This window comes from Equus asinus, chromosome 22, assembly GCF_041296235.1.
Source record: "Equus asinus isolate D_3611 breed Donkey chromosome 22, EquAss-T2T_v2, whole genome shotgun sequence".
NCBI classification, from domain to species: Eukaryota; Metazoa; Chordata; class Mammalia; order Perissodactyla; family Equidae; genus Equus; species Equus asinus.
Window position 1 is genome coordinate 67396331 of NC_091811.1, and position 23420 is coordinate 67419750.

General features: G+C 41.5%; 1 long non-coding RNA gene across 1 annotated transcript in view; it reads left to right on the top strand.

The window, feature by feature from the left end:
* The first annotated feature begins 249 nt into the window (after positions 1 to 249).
* The window catches only part of LOC106843592 (uncharacterized), a 29863-nt gene continuing 6692 nt past the window's right edge, over positions 250 to 23420 (top strand). The window contains exon 1 of the long non-coding RNA XR_001401223.3: positions 250 to 424. This is a non-coding gene — a long non-coding RNA (uncharacterized lncRNA). The remainder of the gene's footprint in view (positions 425 to 23420) is intronic.

Genomic DNA, 23420 nt, shown 5'->3' on the forward strand with positions numbered 1-23420 from the left:
GCATAGCAATATGTTCAGCAAAAAGAGAAACCTGCATGGAAAAAATAGAAAAGCTGTGGATTTGCACCACGCCCACGGATGTACCATCCTGCCCATTGGAAGCCCTTAAAGTCCTTGCAGAAGAGCTCCCAGGTGAAACGGCAGGAAACCTCTACAGCCATCTCAGGGGGAGACCTCTGCTTCCAGGAACAAAGTCGCACATTCACAGCTGCTTCCTGTTTTCAAACACCTTGCCCACCTTCTCACACCAAGCACGCATTCTGCAAAATGTGAGCCCACAGGAAGCTGCCTGCAAATTCAGGGAGATTTTCTGACTCTTAAAGAGGGCTTGAACATACTTTCACAGAAATGCCAGCAAACGCTGTAGTCATTTGGGGAAGAACAGGTCTGGAAGGAAAATACACGGCGGACCAGCACCGAGAGGGTGAGAACATTCTTTCTGTGAAAATTGCTGTTCGCAAGAGACATTTTTAAACAAACTAATGTGTTTTCTTTAGGTTTTTGGCTCTCGTGGGTGGAATTAGGAGAACTGGCTACAAGTGGGTGGTGGTTGTCATTTCTTTGACGTGAGGGAAGGAGAGCAAGGAGGAAGGCTGAGGTGGAGAGCAGGAAGGAGGTCTGCATGGCTGGAATGCCCAAACTGAGCCCAGGGGTAGAATTACTGGAAGAATTCTTCTGTTTCAGGAAGCTCACAAGCCTTTCCTGAGATTTCAGAACCACCACCCTGAAATGAACACATAGAGTATTGGTGAAATTGTGGCGACATTCACAGTAACCGTCGACTGAACTATTCTGGGGAATGTCTTCTTAACACGGTCACAGGCGGACTAGCTGGAATGAGAATGCCAGGCTCTGTGCTCACCTTTCAAATGGGTTCAGAGAAGAAGTTGTTGGAGGTGATGAGTACCGGGCCATACATCATAGGTGCTGGATAATCTTGGATAATAGATTGATGTTTTTATGATATCTAATTCAAAACAGGGAAAATTGGTATTTCTGGTAACACTACTTGTTCATCTCCCAATATGTGTTCTTTTATTTTCCTTTGTTTTCTTCCAATTTTTCCCAATCCGTATTGCCAAATTAAGTTAAATTGCATAAATGTTGTTGTTTATTAAATGGACTCCTTGATGCTTTTTTTTTCTGAAATGAAATTAAAATGAATAACCACAAAGGTAAGCTTCTTCCAGTTAACTGGCAAAAGGGCCAGATGGGAGAATTTTCCTTTGTGGGATTCAAACAAGCCCATATAAGCTACACTGATGAGAACTGGTCCATGCACATCTTAGAGAAGACCACCCTTAGCAGTGAATTAAGGGAACAAAGCTGAGTGATTCACTTCATTTTGCTTGTAGGAACAAAGATGGAAACTCCTGAGCATCCTATATAACAAATGAAAACTTTGATACATTTTTTTTGGAAAATTTTATACATTTAAGGGTTTGAAATCATTAATGATTTTTTTAACTGTAAAATCTGCTCTACACAAGAATTGATTCCTCTTTCAGCTGTCTCATGTGGTTTGGTAATGCACCAGGTCACTGTGGATGGAGATCTGTTGAGGATCCCAACATGTAAATGCTAGAGATTCAGGGTCCTTCTCCTGAAGAACCTGATGTGCTCTCAGGATCTACACCTAACACAGTAGAAAGATCACCAAATAATGACACGGGCAGGATGGATTCCAGTCTTGGTTCTGTCACTTACTAAGTGTCTGTGGGCTTCAATTTTCTCAGGGAGTTGGATTAGGTGATCTCTGAAACCTCTTCTAGCTTGAAAATGTATTGACCCTTAGGTTTTAAGAAAACTGGAATAAAGATATCATGTGCTAAGTGTCAAATGAGCTGCTCCAGTGGTTCTGAGAAGGAAGACGTTACGTAAGGCTGGGTGCACTGGGAATGACCCCATGGGGCTGAGAGATGGGGCCAGATCTGGAAAAATCTAAGATTCTAAGAAGGCAAAGAGGAGGGGCAGGAGTTCACAGGCTCACTCGGGACACCAGAGGATGCTCGACTATGCTAGATTCAGACCGACCACTGGATGCACACCTGAGTGCTAGAGAAAATCCCGTTTCCTGTTGCCTTGACATGCAGTTAATAACGATCATGTGTGGAAAAGTTTTAGTAGCTAAGACAGGTGATCCAATAGGCACAGCATCCTCAGAGGAGAGCCATCAAGATGGGCTGGATTCTAAACCCAGAGGTCTCTTTTAACTAGTTTGTTGTCCCTTAATGAAGTTCAGAAAATAAGTTCTCCTGAAAGAAAACTACACAAAATCAGAGGCTAACAAGACCATTGGCTCTAGGCACTGGAACAAGTCACTAAGGATAGAATGATACAATCCACCAACTAAGAAAGCGCACCTTCCCACCTTCAAGTAGGTCTATAGGACTCCTGCTCCTTGCCCTTTGACCCCATTCTGTTCTCTCAGTCATTCAGTTCCTTGACGGTCCCTCTCCAGGCCCACTCAGACCCCACAGCCAACCACTCCTAGCACCAGCTCCCTAGATCCCACCTTTTCTTTGTTGATCTGCCACATCCCGTGCCATTCAACAATCTCATTGTTTGCTCTCCCGAATTACACTCCTGAGCTACTGAACACAGTAGTAGAAATCAGAACTGTGCTAAGTGTGTCCCCCCAAAATTGCTCTTTTTAACCTCAACTGGACTATCACTGCTCCTTAACCATTTTTTGAAATTCCTCTATAATCACCTCAATATTTTCACCACCATTCATTTTCTTTATCTTCAAATTTTTATTGCTCTTTTGCTCTCTGCAGATATTGTACATCCTACATTCTTGAGGATTTTGATGTTGGCCAATACACATGCCCTCAACTTTCCCTATCACTTCATCTCAAATGTATCTTCACTCAGGCACCCACTTAGCTAGCATTTAAAAGGTGTTTATTATGAACCAGGCCCTTACATATATGCCACTTGATCTCTTCAACAACTTTATCAGGTAAATCCCTATTTTACAGATGAATGAGATGTGTACCCAAGATCACTCAGCCAGTAAAGAACAAAGCCAGGATTTGAATTTAGATAGCCTCACTTCAGAGCCTGCATTCCTTCTCCTGACCCTAGGGGAAGTGGGGGAGGAGTGTGTGGGGGAAATTGGAGCATAGATATGTGTATATTATCTGCTATCTAAGATTAATCTGTCCCTTTTACCTCTGCCTTCCATCCCAATCTCATCCACCTACTCAAGGACCTTGTATCAGTTAACTTTTGCTGTGTAACAAACCATCCCAAACCTTAGTGGCTTCAAACAACAACCATGTATCATTGCTTTCAAGTTTATAGGAAAGCTGGATGGTTCTGCTCATATGGGCCAGGATTGGCTAACCTCAGCTGTACTCACTCGTACTTCAATGACCAGCTGAAGGCTTGTCTGGGCCTTACTCACATATCTGGCAATTATCCTGATGTCAGCTGGGGTGACAAAGGTGGCTAAGCCTTGTGCCACTCATCAACCAGAAGTCTAGCGTGGGCCTGTTCATGTGGTAGTAACTGCAGTATCCCTCACAGGCCACAAAAGAGAGCAAGCCCCTTGCACACAGCAAGCACTTCACAAGTGTCTGTTTGCATCACACGTGTTATTGTCCCATCGGTCAAGCAGAGTCACAGTCAGGCCCAGAGTCTCCCAAGGGTGTGAACAAAAGGGAGCTACAACTACAAAAGCCTAAGAATTTGACGCGTGAATTACACACCACCCCTTCTCTTCGATCCTTCCCTTTCCACTGACTCCTTCCCTTTACCTACCAATTTGGTGAAATCTACTGTGTTCTAGAAAAACTCCCTTCAACCCAATTACCCCTGAGCTATTATGTAGCCGAGTCCATGCGTGTCGGAGATTTTGACCACATAACCGAAAACTCTCTGAAGTAACTTCCACGTAGAAAACAACGGCAATTAAAGGATAAAGTAGTTTAAAAACATGCAACAACCGCAGCAATCGTCCAGGTTCTCTTAGACAAACAAGAGACTGTTTTTCAGGGAGGAATACCGTTTAGAAATGTTGGCATGTGGTGATAATAAGAAAGCAGACTGACTTTCCATTGGTTCTATTTCTGTTTTTAAATTCCCTGCAGACAACGCAGCCCTTATTATCTGTGCCCGATGGAGAGGCCCCCTGGCCCTCCCTTGTACACCAGCGCTCTAGTCTTTCTCTCTCCCCAGCCTTAGCAAGCACGCAGGACGTTTTGACCTTGAAGTTTTATCATCATTTATATCTCATTATGTTAAAAAACAAATCAAAACAAACCAAAACACCTTAGTTTTTTTCTGGCTTTCCCCGGGCTCCATAGGAAGGCATCTGTACTTCCAGCTTTACGAGACACTACAAAACTGCTCTGTGCTGCCCAGCACCGCGTGAGCGTCCATTTCTCCACATCCTTGTCTGCACTCAGCACTTGAATCCTTTTTAAGTTGATAGGTATAAAGAGTATATAATATTTTAATTTGTATTTTCATGCTATAAAAGCCTTGCACTCTCCATTTTACAGAATACTAAAGTGAAGTTTTTCCTTTATTTCTCTTGTTACATCCCCCAATCTAGTCTTTTAGGACTAATTTTATTCCTTTTAGTTGATATTTTGGCTGACAAATTAGTCATCATTTTTCTCTGAGTAAATATATGTCTAAGGAGGTGTTGACTTTGCACAGTAACAGAGAAAAGGTAAATTATTTGCATAAGTAGAGGTAATATTGCTGTGCAAATTTTAAGGTTCAGAAAACATCTCTTGATTTTTCTCTCCAATTTTCTTTCCCTTTAGTCCTCCCAATAGTTAATAACCATTGCAAACAGCCAACATACTGCATGTAACTTCATACGTGTGATGTTAGCAGCTTGGCATAAGAAAACGAAGCAGCCGAGGCTCTATAGAGACGTCCTCTTGTCACTTCTCTGCCTCGTATGGTGCTGAGGGATTTCAGACACAGCCAGGAGCCCGCTGGTGTATTTGAATCACGTTGATAAAGCTCAGATAAGCAGCTAGACTCTGCGGCCTTTTAAAAAAAGAATTTCTTTTTCTTTATTTTTTAATTTCAGGACTTTACTGGGGAGATAAAAGTTGCTTCATTCCTTTAGCAAATCTCCCTCTGTCTTTAAGCAGTTCGTGATGCACTGTCCTCTCTTACTCACACAGATTTGGAAGAGCAGTCTGGTGTTTATCCCAGGGAAAGCATCAAAATAGCCAACAATGTCAGATCATTAAATAGAACATCATGTAGTTGTCCAATAGATATTATAAAGCCTTTTTAAAAAGTTCATTGAAGAATCTTAATTGGTCTGAAAAATGTTCACGAGATAGGTTCAGTCAGTGGAAATAAACTATACATCTCTATATATGCAAGAGTATATATAGAGATATATATATACATATCAAGAGCAGTTATGTTTCTATTTTGCAATCTAGTTATCCATCTGTCTGTCTAGACAAAGGAAATATACCAAAATATTAACAGTTGGCATCTTTAAGTGAAGAAACTGAGAATTATTAAACACTGAAAAATGTATTTCTGGTTTTCAGTAGTTTTACCACGAATGTGTATTATTTTTGTAATCCAAAATGATTAGGACAAAAAGTACTTATTAATTAAACAATATAATGTGACAAAAGTTCTAGGAAGACTTGGTCTTATGCTATAGAAGCTTTGATGAAGAAATTTAATATATACAATTATTTTCTTTTTGCTTCCTTGAGTTTGACATAGATTTGGGAGAATAATAATGGAATTGTTTCCAGATATATTTTGTAAATATACGTTCAGTGAATTTGGACATGTCCAGGCAAGGTTGGTAGACTTCTGGGATCTATTTGCATGAAAGACAGAGGGTCTTGGCAATGAAAAGTGACTATTTTCTTGGGGCTAATGGTTGGTTCCACTGTGTCCTCCCAAAACCCCATCTATTGTGGCATGGGGGGAGTCTTTTAATGCCCTGAGCATTGGGAGGCATTCCAGCTGAGGAAGGCATGCATTGTTATAGGAGAGTTGTGGTACACAAGCTGAGATGGGGGTGTGACAGCAAGCTTCCTGCTCCCCCTTCAAAGATAAACCATGACATTCGGGAGAAGCTATGAAAGAGAATGAGTTAAACGAAGGCGTTATTGGCCAGTGTTCGTGCATAGCAAATAGCTCACAAGGCAGCCCGTTTTATTAGCATCTGTCAAAGCATCATTCCATCCATCTGGAAGCAGGGAAGAGAGCATGGGATGGCTGACGTCAGGGGGTTGCCTCCCCTTCTGGAGTTCCTATTATGTCTGTTATAATCACCATCATAAATTCATTTCTTGGATCAACAAATTTTGAGAATTTTTAAAATACGCTTCTTTATCCTAACTTCTTAAAACCCCTACATACAACTTCCTAAGAGCAGGGGGAGAATTTAAATAAACTTTCAAAACAATTGAGCACGTGTTTATGAAATGGACCCACAATGTAGGTGTCTACACTATGCTAGATAATGTGGAGGCTAAAGAGATAAGACTCCCTCTAAAGAAGGATCTTACGATCTTATTTGGGAGATAAAATAGACACACATGTGGCGCAAACAACGTTACATATTCCAAGAGGGCCAGTGGGGTGAGGTAGCGATGAAGAAAGTGGTGCACTGCAGCCTTAGACTATGGGCTCTGGATTCAGCTCCCCTGAAATCCAGTCTCAGTTCCTTTTATTTCTGGCTGTGTCTAAGGCACCTTGGGCAAGTTCCTTAACACCTGTATGTCTCATTTTCTTCATCTGTAGAACATTGAAATGAAATCTGCTTCAGGAAATAATCTGCGTGTATACGCTCAGAAGAGTGTCTAACATATAGATGGAGCTCCATAAACAATACCTCTTATTCCTGCCAAATGCCAAGAAAAATAGTTCAGAGAATACAACTGATCCTTGGAAAATACTGATTGTCAGAGTCAGACCAGGCCTTTGACAGAAAGGGATGCCTTTTAGAAATGGCACAGTCAGATTTTCAAAGAACGTTTTCAGGTTGGCATTTTATAAAAGACCAGGGATTATTCATCCCAATGACAACTGCAAATCATTCCCATAGGGAAAAGAAAGTAAGTAGTAAGAAAAAACATGTCAGTTGATTATTTAAAAAACAAATCTTAGATCACTGATTTAAGGTTTCTCTCTCAAGTTTGTAAAGTTCATCACAGCCCACAGCTTATGATGGTGAAAATCCTAAGGATGTAGGAAAATCATTTGCCATGTAGGAAAGAAGAAAATATTCTAAAGAAGAGATAAGAGTATGCCATGAAATTAAAAAAGTAAGAAAACAATATTCATTCACTCACTCACTCATTCAACAAATATATATTAAGTGCCTACCACGTGTGAGGCATGGAGGTGGGATCTGGAATGAAAAATGAAAAGACACAGTCTGTGCCCTCCTGAGTTTATAAGACAGACAATACATAAGTGATCAAAATGCAGTGTGGTAAAAGTTGGGACAAGGCACTACAAAAGGGTTGGAGGGGTATACGAGGCAGGGGATCAGGAAAGGCGTCCTGGAGGGGATGCTGTCTGAACGGGATGCTGTCTGAACGGGATGCAGAAGGATGAAGGACTGCAGGTACTTTAGCGCAGCTGGAGTGCAGTGTGGAAAGCGGGGGGTGGAGCTGAGCCTGCAGAGCGAAGCAGAGGCCAGGTGAAGGAGTTCTGCCTTTACGCTGAGACCCACACGAATTCACTGAAAGATTTAAAGAAGGCAGGTGACATTGAACTATTCTCATTTTTGAAAGATCACTCCGGTTGCACACCAGGAACAAATTGGAAGTTGGGCCAGAGCTGAGCTTTTATGAATTTCGTAGCTACAAAACCTGTGTAGTTTTCTGTGTCCAGAACATGCAGTGAACTCGCTCTCTCTTACACCTGTGGATGGATGTAAGAGATGCTCCACTGCAGGGCGTCACCCATCCAGAGTCTGCGTACACACCACTCAGCTCCCGACGGCCAACAACACGGCTGCCGAGGAGACAAAGAAGAGGAGGATGAGGAACCAACTCACTTCGTCTCTTTTTCAGATAGAAACTCATAGAGACTGTCAGGGAATCCATATCTTGAATAGGGAGTATTATGCACTGGTTAATAGTGCAGGATCCTGATTAAAAAGACAAGTTTACCCATTGTTCTCTCTGTGACCTTGGGTGACTCTGTCAACATCACTGGTCTCCATTTCTTTATTTTAAGATGGGGATAAATTATGTCTGTCTTGTGTTAGAATTGGCTAATTACTATCAAAAATAAACCAAATCTCAAAGGCTTAACACAATAAAAACTTATTTCCTGTTCAAGTCAAGAAAAAGCATTAATTAAAATGATAAAATAAGTTAAAATAGCAAGATAACAACACTACATACAGGAATTATTTTTCATATATATAAATAATAATTAGAAGAATGATAATAGAAAAATTTTCATTTATAATTCCCACCAAGAAGATTAAATACTTTGGAATAAACTTAAAAGGTGCACAAACTATCTGATGAAAACGCTCCTGAAGCTACAAAAGGACACTTGAAAAGATACTTCCAGTTTTGGGATAGCATGACTCAGTATCAGAAATTGTCAGTTCTCTCTAGGTTAATGTAAAATTTAACATGATCCCAATAAAAACATGAATAAGCTTTTTTACGGAGGTAGACAAATTGATATTAAAAATCATGTGGACAAACACACAAGAATAGATAAGAACACAGTAAAAAAGAAAGACCATGAGGAAGAAGCAGCTCTATCAGACATAAAACATCCTATAAAGTCTTTATGATTAAAACAGTGTGGTACTGATGCATGAATAAGCAAACAGAAGAAGAGAACAGATCAGAAAGACCGGAAATAGACCCAAGTATATATGGAAATTTAGTATATGATAAAGGTGGCATCACAAATTCGTAGGAAAAGTATGGTAATTTTAATAGATTTCTGGGACAGAGAGATAACCATTTGGAATAAAATAAATTTAGATCCATACCTCACACCGTATATAAGCATAAACTCCAAATGCAACAGTGATGTAAATGTAAAAAAAGTTTTTTTAAAGTATTAGAAGAAAACATGGGCGAATTCCTCTTTAATCTTGGTATAAGGAAGGATTTCCTAACTGTGACTCAAAATTCAGGGACAATATAAAAATAATGATGACTGGCTATATAAAAATAAAAATTTTTCAGCATGTCAAAAAAAAATGAAGTCAAAGACAATAAGAAACTTTGAAAAAATGTTTGCCACATAGATTTAACCATAGATAAAGCAGTAGTGTTGCTAACATATAAAGAACTCTTAAAAATTGAGGGGAAAAGGATTTTTAAAAACCTATTGAAATTGGGAAAAGATATAAGCAGACAATTCACAAAAAGAGTTATAAAAATGACCGTAAAGATAGGAGGAGATGTTTAACCTCACTCATAATTAGAGACACACAAATTAAAAGTATACTGGGAGACTATTATCAGATTGGCAACAATTAAAAAGTATGACAGCACATTCTGTAATGGAACAGGTACTCTCATGCATTGCGGGTAGGAACATAAACTGGTACAAGGTTTTTGGAGGGAAATTTGGCAATACCTAAGAAAACTATACTTACACTTACCTTTTAAAGCAGCGAGTCCACTTCTAGGAATTTACCCAGAAGGCACACCTCCAATAATACAAAAATACATTTGCACAGCGATATTAATAGCAGCGTTGTTTGTTGTTGCAAAATATTGGAAACAATGTAAATGTCTAAACATAGGAGAGTGATTAAATCTGTACATCCACATAGCTGCAAGCTGTAAGAGGAAAAAAATTAGAAGAAGATTTCTATGAACTAATACGGATTGTTTTCCAAGATACAGCAAGTAAAAGAAGACAAAATGCAAAAGAGTATCTATATGTGCCACCTTTCATGAAAAAAAAGACAGAAAATAAAATATACATGCGTTTGCTCATTCGTGTCAAAAGAAACACAGAAAGGATACCCCAGAAACTAATACAATAGCTTCCATCCAGGAATGAGGAGGAGGCGGGGCCGGGAAGGAAGAGTTCTCGGAGTGGAACTCCTTGTACAGCTCTGACTTTTAGAAACTGTGAGAATGTTTCACAGACCAAAAATATAAATAAATGATTCAAATCAAGCAGGATGAGGGGAGAATCCAAAATACAGTACAAGCAATAGCAAATGAGCCTAACTTGATTTGAAACTACACTGAAGGGGGTGGGGAAGCAAAGAACAAACCTAAACAAGTTTGAAAAACAGTATTTTGACTATACACTCTAAGCCTGACGACAAAAAGAAATGTACACAGACATTTTATACTAGTTAGTAAGTTCCTCCACACCCCTAGGGTGGCATAGGTTCGTAACTCTGAAACTAGTTTGCGCATATGTTAGGTTGTGCGAATAAGTAAATAAACTCTGACTAATGATGGATTTCCTACTGTCAGAGGAAGGAGTTACAAATAAGAAAAAGAGGAAGGCTCAAATGAACCCTGTGGTGTTGGATTTGAATTAAATGTATCAGTATAGAGAGATGATAGATCAGGTGAGAGATGAGAGAGAGAGAGAGAGAGAGGGAAAGATGATAGACAGATAGATAGGTGATACAAAAGAGAGAGAGGGGTCCCTTGGTGGCATAGCAGTTAAGTTTGGGCACTCCTCTTCGGCAGCCCAGGGTTCACATGTTGGGATCCTGGGTGTGGACCTAGCACCAGTAATCAAGCCATGCTGTAGCAGCGTCCTACATACAAAATAGAGGAAGATTGGCAACAGATGTTAACTCAGGGCCAATCTTCCTCACAAAATAAAAGAATTTAAAAAAGAGAGAGATGACAGGTAGATGGATAGATAGACATGGCAGATAGAGATAGATAGATGATTGATAGACGACAGAGAGAGAGATGACAGAGGGACAGATGGGAATCTAGAGGACGTGTATTTGTGCATGTTTACATACACGTCGATTTGCTTAGCTTTGTCCGCTGAAAGGGCCTAGAAGTGAGGACGCCAGTAGTAATGAAAGCAGCAAGTACCCAGATTTTGGTTTCTAGACGCCATTCTCCAATCAAAGAAACCAGGGATCCTTGAAGAAATGACTGATCCCAGGGCTGGGGCAGGAAAAGTATAAAATTAGCCTGGAACATGTTATGGTGCAGGAAAGAAAAGAAGTGCTCAAAAAAAAATGTTGGGCACATGTTGAAAGCACATAGAAGTCAACTTGAGGGAGGCTCCCAATGGTCAATCTGGGGCAATCTGAAGAACAAAGTAAATGATAGTAATGGATTATAGCAGAGCATAAAATAAATATGTGTGACTCCATACCAATATACATAAAACATTGAATAACCAATAAAAGGGAAAGAAGGGAAAGCTCTCTTCTTTACAGTAGAATTCCAATTAACAAATGTCAAAGTAATGATTGAAATAGAAGACCACCAGTTGGCAATTAGTGGGCCAACAGAAGATAAGAAACAGGACATTTACGTAGTCTTAAAGTATCTCTCCATAAGATACTAACGTACAAAGGGAAAATAGTTTACAGTGGAGAAATCCAGCAGACCCTACCCTAACCAAGTGATCGATGCTGACATCGCCAATAACAGACACACCCACATCAGGGACTCCCAATATGACGTACTGGAAAACCCACAATATCACTTCTGTGGTGTTCCTACCGTATATGTATAATACGAATTTAATAACTATGAATTTAATCATAATCTGGATCCTGGACCATAAACGGGCATTAATGGGATAATTCACAAAAATTGAATAATGTCTGTAGATTAGTTGGTACTATAGTATCAATGTTAATTTCCTGATTTTGAAAATTGTACTGTAGTTAAGTAAGATGGTAACATTTGATGAAGTTGGGTAAAGGGTACATGGGAATTTTATGCTATATTTTGTACAATTTTTCCAATTTTTTGCTAATCTGAAATTATTTCAAAGTAAAAAGGTTAAAAAATATTAAAAAGAAAGAAACAGCATTTAAAAATCCTTCCATCTATGGTTATAAAATTTTATTTTAAAAGAGACAACTTAACACCCCCTCAAAATAAGAGGATATTTTCTTCTCAAATAGAAATGTTAAATACATTTTGCTTTATGAAAAGCTAAAAAATATACATGGAAAGATACATATTTTGCTTAAGTTCTCCCCCAGATCAGATCAGTATGTTCTCTCTTTCTGACTCATTTTTTAATTTTCCAACTCTTGCTCATATTTTCGAAGGATATGATCCAGGAAACAATGTAACGTTTCTGTGAATTAACTCCTAGTGATAATTTAACCCAGTGGATGTCGAGCCTCTTGCTGCCTCACTTTGTGTATAGATTGTCCTAGGCAAAAAGTTTCAGGGAGCTCCACCTCTGCCCAAGCCATTAGATGGAATTCAGCAGCAAAGAAGACTCGGCCCACATGTAACAAGCACTCAGGTGCAATTATGACGTTTTCTTCTCTATTTTCAAAAGAAAGGTGCAGAAAGGGGGCTGTAGAAGACTGCAGTCAGTTTTGCCAACCACAAACTCTTCACTACTCTGCGGTTCCTTCACATCCTTCGTATCAAATAAACTATGTTGAAGCACTTTATTTCCTTAAAACAGATTTATTTACAGTAAGTAGCTGACTATGATAAATGCTTCCTTTATACGACTTTAGTGAAATGTTTCGCTTTGGGGAATTCGAGTGGAAACAGCAGGTCCTCTGGGTTGACCACCAGAGGGCGTGAGACATTCAGAAACAGGTCTAGCTGCCCTTCTGAGATTCTCGGCTTCCGTGGTTTGAAGTCTCAAGGTCACTGCTTCCAGAAATAAAGTCATTCGGAAGACAAATAAGATAGGTACAATGAGGACAGGAAGAGGTTCGCAGGGGGAAACTCCCATTTTTCATAAGAATGAAATCTTCAACTGCGTTCTAAAAAGTGCTCACCCACATACGTTTATTAATTATATTATTGATTTAGGTTAAGCATTCAATTAAACGCTGAAAGAGGTTGGCGGTGATAAATTGTGGTGCTTCCTCTCCTGGTGAAGTTTGAGAAAAATATTGCCTGATCAATGCAATCGTATCTCAAAAATGAGGAATGAGCTGGTCCCGAATCAATGAGGCCAAGGTCTTGAGTTCAATTTGTGTTTGGCTCAGCGAACATCTCTCTAAATCAGGGCCACCTCTCCCCGTGACCAGCAGATGCACATCGAGGGTGGCTGGGATGGTGAGGGAGCCTGTGCACAGGCACGAATGCGGCACCGCGCTGCAGAGCTGAATCAGAGCGCACAGTCCACTGAGGCGGGCTTGAGGAGGTCACCTCCTCACAAGTGGATGGTGTTTTGAACTTGAGATTAGAAATCACTTGGAGGAAAGCAATTCAAACTTCTCTTCCTCCCGCCATCATTTCCCAAAGCCCCCTTTCTCATTTCTATTTCCCTTCTCACCTAAGCCCCAACACTTTTCTTTCTTTCATGGAAAAGGTGTGAGTTATTGATTTTAATGGTTTAAAAACTATTTCAATTCTGCCAATAGTTTTGCTGAAACAGCTGGAATGGGAAGGTGATCCTAGGCCTGTTCTTGAACCTGCCTGATTTATCCCCACCCTCTGCACCAGGTGGCTCCTCGCCCGTTACAGCGAGATCACCTCCTCCCCTGTGCGTAAGAATCGCTAGTCCTCTTTTCATAAATGAGGAATTTTCAGGGAAACTGCATATTGGTTACAATCAACCCGACATTTCTGTATCCAAAGCAGTCCTCGCTGGTCTGAGAATGGTCCTGACTACACCGTGTCTGTGCAGCGGGAGGACCAGGGTGCTGCGTGTTTCCCGAGTAAGGCAGGGAGCTGAGATGATCGTCCTGACGACTTAGCCAGCGTGCTCTAGTAACAATCCCGGATGTAAGGGCGAAGGGTCAGGAAGGAGGGGGTGCGTTATTAGAGTGCCTATTTACATTATTCTCATATGTTTGAGATAACAGCAATATTTCTTTTTTTACTTTTTCAGAGTAGTCCCAGAAATCATTGTATTATATAAATGTTCTGCATTGTCTTGAAATTACTAAAGTCTCTTTTTGCCTAATACAGCTCAGTATTTCATTTCTGCTTCCTCACCTCCTGCTCTTTAGTCAGTCTTTCACTGTAAGGTTTAGTTTTCCTCTTCGGATATGGGTGTCGTTGAGCCCCACGGTGTCTAACTGATCTATGAAAACCATCTTTTGAATCTGACTGTTCATGTTGCTGTGATACATTTGGGAGCCAAATTGTTCATTAACGGCGTTGAGCGGGTTTCAGAGGAAACACCTGCCTGCATTGCCTTTTGGCCCACGCATCAGGATCCGCTCCGCATGGGCCCACAGAAGCCGATCCTATTCTTTTGCAATGAGCGTCTGACTAACCTCCATGAATCGGTATTGGAAACGATGCAGAGAAAAAGAGCAGGCCACGAGCTCAGCAGAGTTCACTTGCCACCCCAGGCACTTATCGGGTGCCCCTCAGGGACCCCCATCACAGGAAGGCCTCTCCTTCCTGCTCAGGTCAGATGGAGATCCTCCTTTCCCAAACTCACGTGCCTCCCTTGCTCCGACGCTCACAGAATTCTATTGTTTGGGGGAATGTCTGGGTCCACATTAGTTTATAAGTGGCTAACAGTTTGTGGGGCAGCCAGGTTCTCCTGACAACCAAGAACAGGAGGCTGGGGTTTACCGGGAAGCGCCCTGCCCGAGGGCTGGGGATGGAGATTGAGGTCACGCCCCTCGCACCTGGCTGCGCTTGGACATGTCCCCCGGGTGACAGGGGTGGAAACTTCAACTGCTGCCTACATGTATGAAGAAAGGCTGCATCTCCATTTTCCCTCATAGCCCTCCCCTTCCTCAGAAACGTCCACCTCCCCAGGTACCGGAGGTGGAAGGCACGCTTTTAAACTTGCCGATACTAGGTATTCAAGTCTCTTCTTTTATAAGCGGGCTCTTCTGTGAGGCATATCCTTTGAGGTAAATGCTGAGTCTCTCCAGCATCCTCTCTCTTCCCCTGTTCTTCCCAGAGAGGGGGAGGCTCGGGCTGATTGGATGGTAGGGCAGAGGGCAAGCATGGTAGAGCCTCTGCATGCTCAGTGAGGACCTGGCCCCCTCCCAGCGGCTGTGTCACTGGGTCCACACGGGTCTCTGGAACATTTTGCTGGCACACACTTGGGTCCTAACCGCTGGCCTCTGGTTTGCCTTCCCACACTGCAGCCTCTTAAGGCATCCTGAGGCCTCTGCCAGGGCTCTGGTCTTCTAAGCACTAACATATGCACTCATTGAGGCAGAAGGGACCTTCCAGAACCCCAGGAGTCAAAGTGCTGCCTCCTTCCTCTGGCCACTTGCCAAGGCCACCACTACTCCATCACCTCACTCATGGACAAAGAGCCTTCCAATACGGCCTTTTCCTCCTAGAGTTCCAAGCACTGAGAGGGAAAATATTGAACCGTTCCTTGAACTTTCTGAGCAGGATGCATGTACTGAAAACCCGCTTCCCTGACTCTCCTTCCTCTCCCGCTCTGCAGCCCATGGGTACGGAAGGGTAACCTCCCTCTCGTTTTAATACCCGTGGGGAACTTCTCTGTATATCCTCCTTACATACCCTCTTTTTATTTCCTTTGTGAGGTGGTGTTTTGTAGTCTCTTTTCCTAAAGCCATAGCAGTGGACAGCTTGCAGAGAGAAAAGCTAGTTCACCTGCAAAGAAAGGTGCATCCGGAGAGATTCCAAAAATATCATCCCTGCCACCCCTAACTTGTGTAGGTCTCAGTTTCCTCAGCCAAAAACCTGGAGTTCATAATGCCTGGACCCACCCTCCAGGGACAGAGAGCTCTGTCTCCCTCTTCAAATCAGTCTGAATAAAAAGCCTAGAAAGTGGAATTTCATGGAGGCACCTGCGTCAGAGAGGGTTTGCGCTCTCACAAGGTCTATACTAGCACCCAATCCTGCCTGCCAACTTAGCCACAAGCCGGCACATGAAAATGTGCTCGTGCACGCACACAAGGACACACACACCCACGGACACGCATACGCAGAACCATTCGCCACTTGCCCCCCTTCTCCCTGGAAATGTCCTTCAATCTGTCTTAGGCTCAAACAGCAAGATACCGATCATTAAAATTTCAACATAGTTACAAGTCTAATGTGTTGACTTTTCTTAAATGATTCAAAAGCCTTAAACACACAACTTACAAATGCAAAAACCTTTAAAAGACAACAATTATATATTTATTCATTCAATGAGTATTTTTTGAGCATCTGCTATGTGACTGGTATTGTCTTGGGTTCTTGGATACATCAGTGATCAAAATAGGCCAAAAAGCCACAACAAACAATGGGGCAGGAGGACACTGTTGGACACGATGGGCAAGTCTATGGGATAGGTGGTGGTGATGGTTTCACAGCTGCTTATCCATCTCCAAACCCATCAACTTCTATACACGTTAAATATCGACAACTTTTGTATGTCAATCATATCTCAATAAAGTGACTAAAAAAATAGACTACGACGTTTGCCCTAATAATTGAGAAGGATGGAAAAGGGTGAGAAAAATGGAAGCAGAGAATAAACAGTATACTAAATAAGTAACTAAATAAAATTGTACCTTAAAGCAGACAAGCAGAATAACAGGAGAAGTGGAACTCAAATTATTATAATGATTAAAGTAGTTATTGTTGTGCCTTCACTTAGCATATTAAAAATTATTGACTCATTTATTCATATTTCTCTATTTAGTTCATACCTTCCCAGTGCTAAAGTAACCAAGAAAATAACTATTGTCTCTGACCAGCTAAGGTTGCAGATTCCAGGTTTCCGGGCAATTAACTCTTGGTCCGGTCCTGGGGCCAGGTTGAAACCTCCAGAGTGATTCAGACTCAATCCAGGGCCATCTTTCTGCCTTCTCCACCTCCTTCTTTCCCTTCAGAGCCACAGGCACTGATCTCGTCAATGCATCTTTTCAAGCCCACACCTTTCACAGAGTTTTGGCTTCTGGCAATCTGGCTTTTTTCCTGAAATGATACATTCTTAAAGATTTACTTGGCCAGCAAAACATATTGTTGTCCTTTCCTTATTAGAAATCATTTTGGCATAATGTGTTAGCATTATGAGAACTTATGATGCCTAGTTAGCATTGTCTCTTGATAATTGTCCAACTAAACGAGAGGTTTTGTTTCCTAGCAGATGAGAGATTGCGTTTACTCTTGGGAAATACAGGGAATCAATCTTCTTTCAACACATTCTTTCTACATACGTATGCCTACACTACTGGTCACAATCCTTCCTATTTTGGGTATACTTACTTTTCCAGAACTCTTGGTTACTCATTATTCTCTTTACCTGGTCTACATATACAGGCGAAGAAAAGTATATATCTATGTTTTATAAAGAGCCATATACTCAATAGAAGAAACAGAACACTCACCTATGTCAACACCACCATTCTTTTAAAAATTAGTAAAATTTAAGCATACCTATTTATGTTGAATTTTCTTTTGTACTATAATGTCTTTTGTGAACTTTACCTTTTCCCATTTTGAATAGCATTGTGGATTCATGGAATTATGAACTCAACTTGTTTATGAATAATATAAGTGCGTAACCATTTAATGCTCAAACGGTTCCAAGTTGGATAGTGGAAATTCCTCAAAGCTGACTCCATTGTCCTTTCAGCATTACCCCAGGTATTTTTAAAGCCTCCTTGCACTCAGACAAGAGTGAAATGCTCATCTTGTCTTCAAAAAAGCCTGGTACCTTTTAGTGGAGAGTTGGAGAGGGAGCGAAGTCGTAGACATTAGAGAGCGCATTTGACACTGTCTTATGGTTCAACCTCTGTAGTGATGGAACAGGTTAAAAGCCCACATTTACATTTTTAGTTTATCTTTGATTTCCTGAATCCATTTTATTTTCTTCGAAAGTGTTTTTTTTTTTTCCTACAACATACTTATGTCTGACTGAAACAGGGCTCTTCAGGAGGGCTCAGGCCAGTGTCGTCTCCCATTTCCACCCTCCAGCTGAACCTAGAACTCAAATTCCTTTTCTGCAGCTTCTACTCTTATCTTTCATCTTGGAAATTGGGGAAAGTTTCACAAAAGAAATGACATCTGAGCCCAGTCTTGAAGAACCAGGGCATCTACCAGGAGACGACCAGTGTCAGGGTGGCAGTGAGGTATAAAGGGTGTGCCAGATAAAATTAAGCATGTATGTAGGCACATCATGCACAGAGACCCAGAGGAATGAAAGGGACTTAGATTAAAATGATTGGAGGAGAAGGCAGTGACAAGAGATGAGGGCAACATGGTATGTTTGGTTAGTGTATGAGGGGTCTTGGTTGTCCACACTATGGAGTTTGATTTTTACCCAGTGGGGGATCATAGGACAAAAGTGACTAGGTGATTTTAAAAAATGTCCTGGAAAACTAATCAGCAGAGTAAATTTGCAATAATTTCATAAAAGTAATTTATTTATACCATCAACCTTCCATCAGTGTGAAAAGGAAATTTTATGTATAAAACTTCTTTTAACAAATATTGATATTTTTTTAAGCTGAGGTTGATGAGTGAAGTCCTAATGGAAACACCATCTCACTTTGTAAGGATGATCGTATTTACCCATCTCCTTCACCCATGCAAGGAGGGACCAGACACACCCACTGTGCCATTGTGGGCAGAATTCTATCACGGTCCCATGATCTCTGTCCCTGGTCTTACACACATAATTAGGTTACATCTTCGATTAGGTTACATTATATGGCAAGAGTGAAGGGATTTTGCAGATGTAATTAAAATCCCAAATTAACTGAAAAGTTCATCAAAAGGAGATTATCCCAGGTGAACCCAACTTAATCAGTTGGAAGCCCTTTAAAAGAGGATTTCAGACTTCACAGAGATCAGAAACAGACTCTCTTGTTGACTTCGAAGAAATAAGTTGCCATAATAAATTCTACAGCTACAAGGAAATTAATTCTCCCAACAATTATGTGAGCTTCGAAGAGGAATCTGAAACTCAGATGCGCCCTGAGACCTGGCCAATGCCTTGACTGCAGCTTTGTGATATCCTAAGCAGAGGACGCAGCTAAGCTGAGTCTGGACTCTTGACCCATGGAAACTGTGAGATAATAAGTGTATGTTATTTTAAGCTCCCAAATTTGGTAATTTGTTATGAAGCAATAGAAAACTAGTATACCCATAGAATGGTAAGGAAAATCACATGGACTCAATACTGACCTCCTAGAACAGGCAGTGTGGATGACGGTTACAGGCACAGAGCCTCAGGCCAGGCTGTGTGGGTTCATATCCCACCACCACCACCTACTCACTCTGTAAATTGGGCGCGCTCCCTCATGCTCCCATGCCTCAATGTCCTCACTCTGAGCTGAGGATAAGCAGAGGGCTTAACTCTAGGATTACTCTGAGGATTAAAGGACTCAATTTATGCAAAGTCCCTAGGCACCTGGGCATGCAGTAAGCACACTATAAAGCATTAGCTATCCTTACACGAAGCTTCTCTACTAATTATCAATGGCTCTAGATAGAGTAAAGGCTCTCCTCATATACCCTCTTAACAGATTAGTGACATCCTATTATAAACACTCAAGGCCTTTGATAAAAAAATCAAACTTATCATTGCGTGGTTTCCATAATCAATTTCAATCAGAAAAAAAAAAAACCAAAGTAAAGAATAAAATAATGTAAGAAAACAGGATCTCCATTTTAAACTACAAAAATAGCTGGGGGAGGTGCCAGCCCCATAGCCTAGTGGTTAAGTTTGGTCCCCTTCACTTTGGCAGCAAGAGTTCGTGGGTTCGGCCCCTGGGCATGGACTTACACCACTCATCAGCCATGCTGTGGCCGTGTCCCACATACTAAACAGAGGAAGACTGGCACAGATGTTAACTCAGGGTGAATCTTCCTAAGCAAAGAAAAAAAAGCTGGAGGAGGCCTTACCACATCTGAAAATCTCTTAATGCTCCCCTTCCCTGAAGATTTGGAGAACATTCACAGTTCCAAAGTAATCACTAAGATGCATGAACAGCGGCTGAACTCTTGTGTTGTAATTGTGTATTATTTCTGAGGAATGACACAATGCAAACGTTCTATCTATAAAATAAAATTGACGGAAAATACTTCAGGGAAAGCTATCCAGCTGTGATAGGTAGGAAGATAGATGGATAGAAGGTAGGTAGATAGATCAATAGATGGATGGATAAATGGAAGGAAGGAAGCAAGGAAAGAAGGAAGGAAGGAAGGAAATAGTGACCTGGAATCCACATCTTGAATTCCCTGGGTCAAATGGGTTGAATTTTAAAGAAAGTATCAAAAAATAAGTGAAGCTTTTTCTGAATCAATAAAAATTGTTGGTCTATAAATTTTTTAAAATTCAGGCAAAACTGAAAATGAAGAAACTCTTTCCCTAAAATATCCAAGTAGAAGGATTTAGCTGGTTAAAGGAATAAGTCAGCTGTGGAATGAAGCATGTAACTGTCAAAGACCGGCTCCAGCACACTCCCCTGGGAGAAGGTCAAGAAATTACAGCTACTTAGGCTTCATCTCAGAGTTCTGACCTATGAGGTCTGGAGCACAGATCAGAAAACTGTATTTTTCTCTGTATTATTTAAGAAAAGGCAGCCTGTGGTAACAGATTCCAAAATGCCAGTAGATTAACACAATAGAAATTGATTTCTTGCTCACAAAATGGTTCAGAGTGGGGTTGGTAGGGAGGCTCCTCCTCACGCAGTCAGTTGGGAACAAGACTGCTTCCATCTTGTGTCTCCCCGGGACCCCAGGGTTTCGTTGTTACCGCTTCCACCTGATGGAGGGGAAACGGCATGGAGGAGCACATGTGGGAAGTTGTAGTGGGCCAGACAAAGTAACATGCCTTTTCCCTTTTGCTTTCATTCTGTCAAGGAGGAATCGGTCTCATGGCCACCCCATCCGCGAGGCGGGAGGGAAACACAGTGTAGCTGTTGTGCCCTTCAGAAGCAGAAGTAGATTTCAGGGAACAAGAAGCAGTCCTTGCCATAAGCACACCGTGTGATCTCGGTGTACAACTGTGCATGTTGAAAATTCACAGGTGAAAATATAACTTTTGAGTGAAAATAATCTAGTTCCAAATTTAGCCACTTGACAGCTGTCTGATTTTAGGCAAAATATTTCCTCTCTCTGTGCCTCAATCTCCTCACTCCCTGATCTTTTAAATGAGTTTTAAAAATTCTACATCTTAAGATTCTTGTGAGACTGATGTGAGATAATATGTTTAAAATCATTAGAATAATAACCAGCACTTAGTTAACAGTCATAAGCACTTTAGTCTAACTGTACTGTTGGTTTGGGAAGAAAAGGAAATAAGATGTTCTGCTATTTGAGCTAAGAAATCGGAAGTGTCAATATCAGAATAAATATATTATTCCGACTGAGTTATTGGATTGAGAAGATTTTAGAAAGTAGAATCTTAACACAGTAGAAGTTGGTTTCTTGCTCGCTTAAGATTTCCTGGGCAAGTGTTCAAGGTAGCAGGCAGACCTCCTCCAGGCGGTCACTCAGAGGTCCAGTCGTGTTCCATCTGGGGGCTCCCCCAGAGCCGAGGGCTTTATCATCATCTCACCCAGTGTGCAGAGATACGCTGTGGAGGTAGTATGTGCTGTGGTCTGAGCTAGGAATGGGTGTCTCAGTATTAGAATATTTGAAGTTCTCAGAGAGAAAAATTACTCTAATTTAAAATAGAGAGCAATCTTAAAATATGAAGGGGTTTACAACGTTAGTGGTGTAGTTCTCAAGCTGAGATATACAACAATCTGATTATTGTATTCATGGAATCTGATATATCTTTAGATTTAACTTTTGCCACATACAAATAGATGTGTACCACTCCACCTAAGGAACTCTGTGAACACTCGAGTCCAGAAGTGGACCTGAGCTGTGCAGTGCTTATCATTGGAAGCGAGTGACACCGTCAAGGATGAGCTGAATTCTGTACAGCTGAAAGGATTAATTTACACAGTGACGTGACGTCTGGATTAGTGTGAGGACGCAGTCTAATCAATGCAGTTTTCTATCAGAGGCAGAGTGGGGCCCTTGTTCAGCGTTTCTCAGAGCTGAGTTCTGTGCAGACTTCTTTTGCAATAGTTTCCACTAAGCTGTAAGAATATATCCACAGTTTTCTGTCTTCAGATTCCAATTTGAGGACTACATCCCTAGTCCCAATTACTAAAAAATAAAATAACTAAGAGCAAAATATGTCCTTGCATGCCTCATCTTGTGGTTTCTCCACCATTTTCCGGCTTTCCTGATTTCCAACCCCATTTCCCCTCCCCCGTGGCACTCGCACGCACCTTTTGTGCTGTTAGCTGTTTTGTGCAGTTAGCATCTCAGAACCTGTCTCCTTCCATCCGACTTCCCTGATTCCATGCAAATTCATCTCTCAGGCCTCCTTCGAGTTTGAGGAACTCTCGCGGACCTGATAACCTGTGGGAGCTGTCCCCCGCGCCCCACGCTGTCCTGTGCTTCATTCACAACGTGGCAGTCCACGTTCTCACGTCAGTGGGCTCCCTGCGTCTGAGTTCTGGCCTTGGCTAGACCGCACACTAGGGAAGGACATTTGGGCTACCTTCCATGTGCCAGGCCTCATGGCGCCGTTTCATCTGTTACGCTGGTGTCCTTGGGAAATTACTTGAGCATTTCAGCTTCCTTTTCCATCTCCGCAAAATGGGGATGGTAACAATTTCCTAGCCTCAACTAACAGCCACTGTTTATTTAGGTCCTTACTATGTGCCTGGTTTTCTGTCAAGTGTTGAAGGTGTTTTCTCATGTAATCCTCCTAACATCCCCGGGACGTAAGCCTTATTCACCTGCCCGTATTTTCAGATGTGAAAATTGAAGCTAAGGCAGGGAAAGCGGCTCACTCAGCTAGGCCATAGTCCCTGCAGCTTTAGAGTTGCCAGGTGCTAGTGACTCAGCTGATGGACTTGCCTCCTAAATACAGTCACAACAGAAACTGTGATGACAGAGCACATTTGAAACAGACACCACAGTCTCGTCGTGTGCTGCATTTAGCCACGCTTCTCTGGTGGTTCTTTGCCGCACCAGCCTGCTTTACCAAAAGTCAAGTAACACAAACTCACATTTGACCTAGTTTAATCAAAATGTGGCTTGTGGTTCAAATATTCAACAATTGATTACTGGGAATTTAAAGTTTTTAACCACCACCATAAACACAGTCTTTCTCTTGTGGTCTCTCTCAGAAACTAACATTGCTGTTTCTCACTGCCAGGTAAACACTGGCCTCCTCTCCAACAACTGCAAATGCACAGGGAGCTACGTCCCCACAGACACCATATTTCAAATGGGGATTTTGAGAGGGATCACAGAATAGATCTTGAGATGACACCGTGGTTAATTCCAGCCCTAAAAGTCATCCTTAGTTTCTTGTCTGCA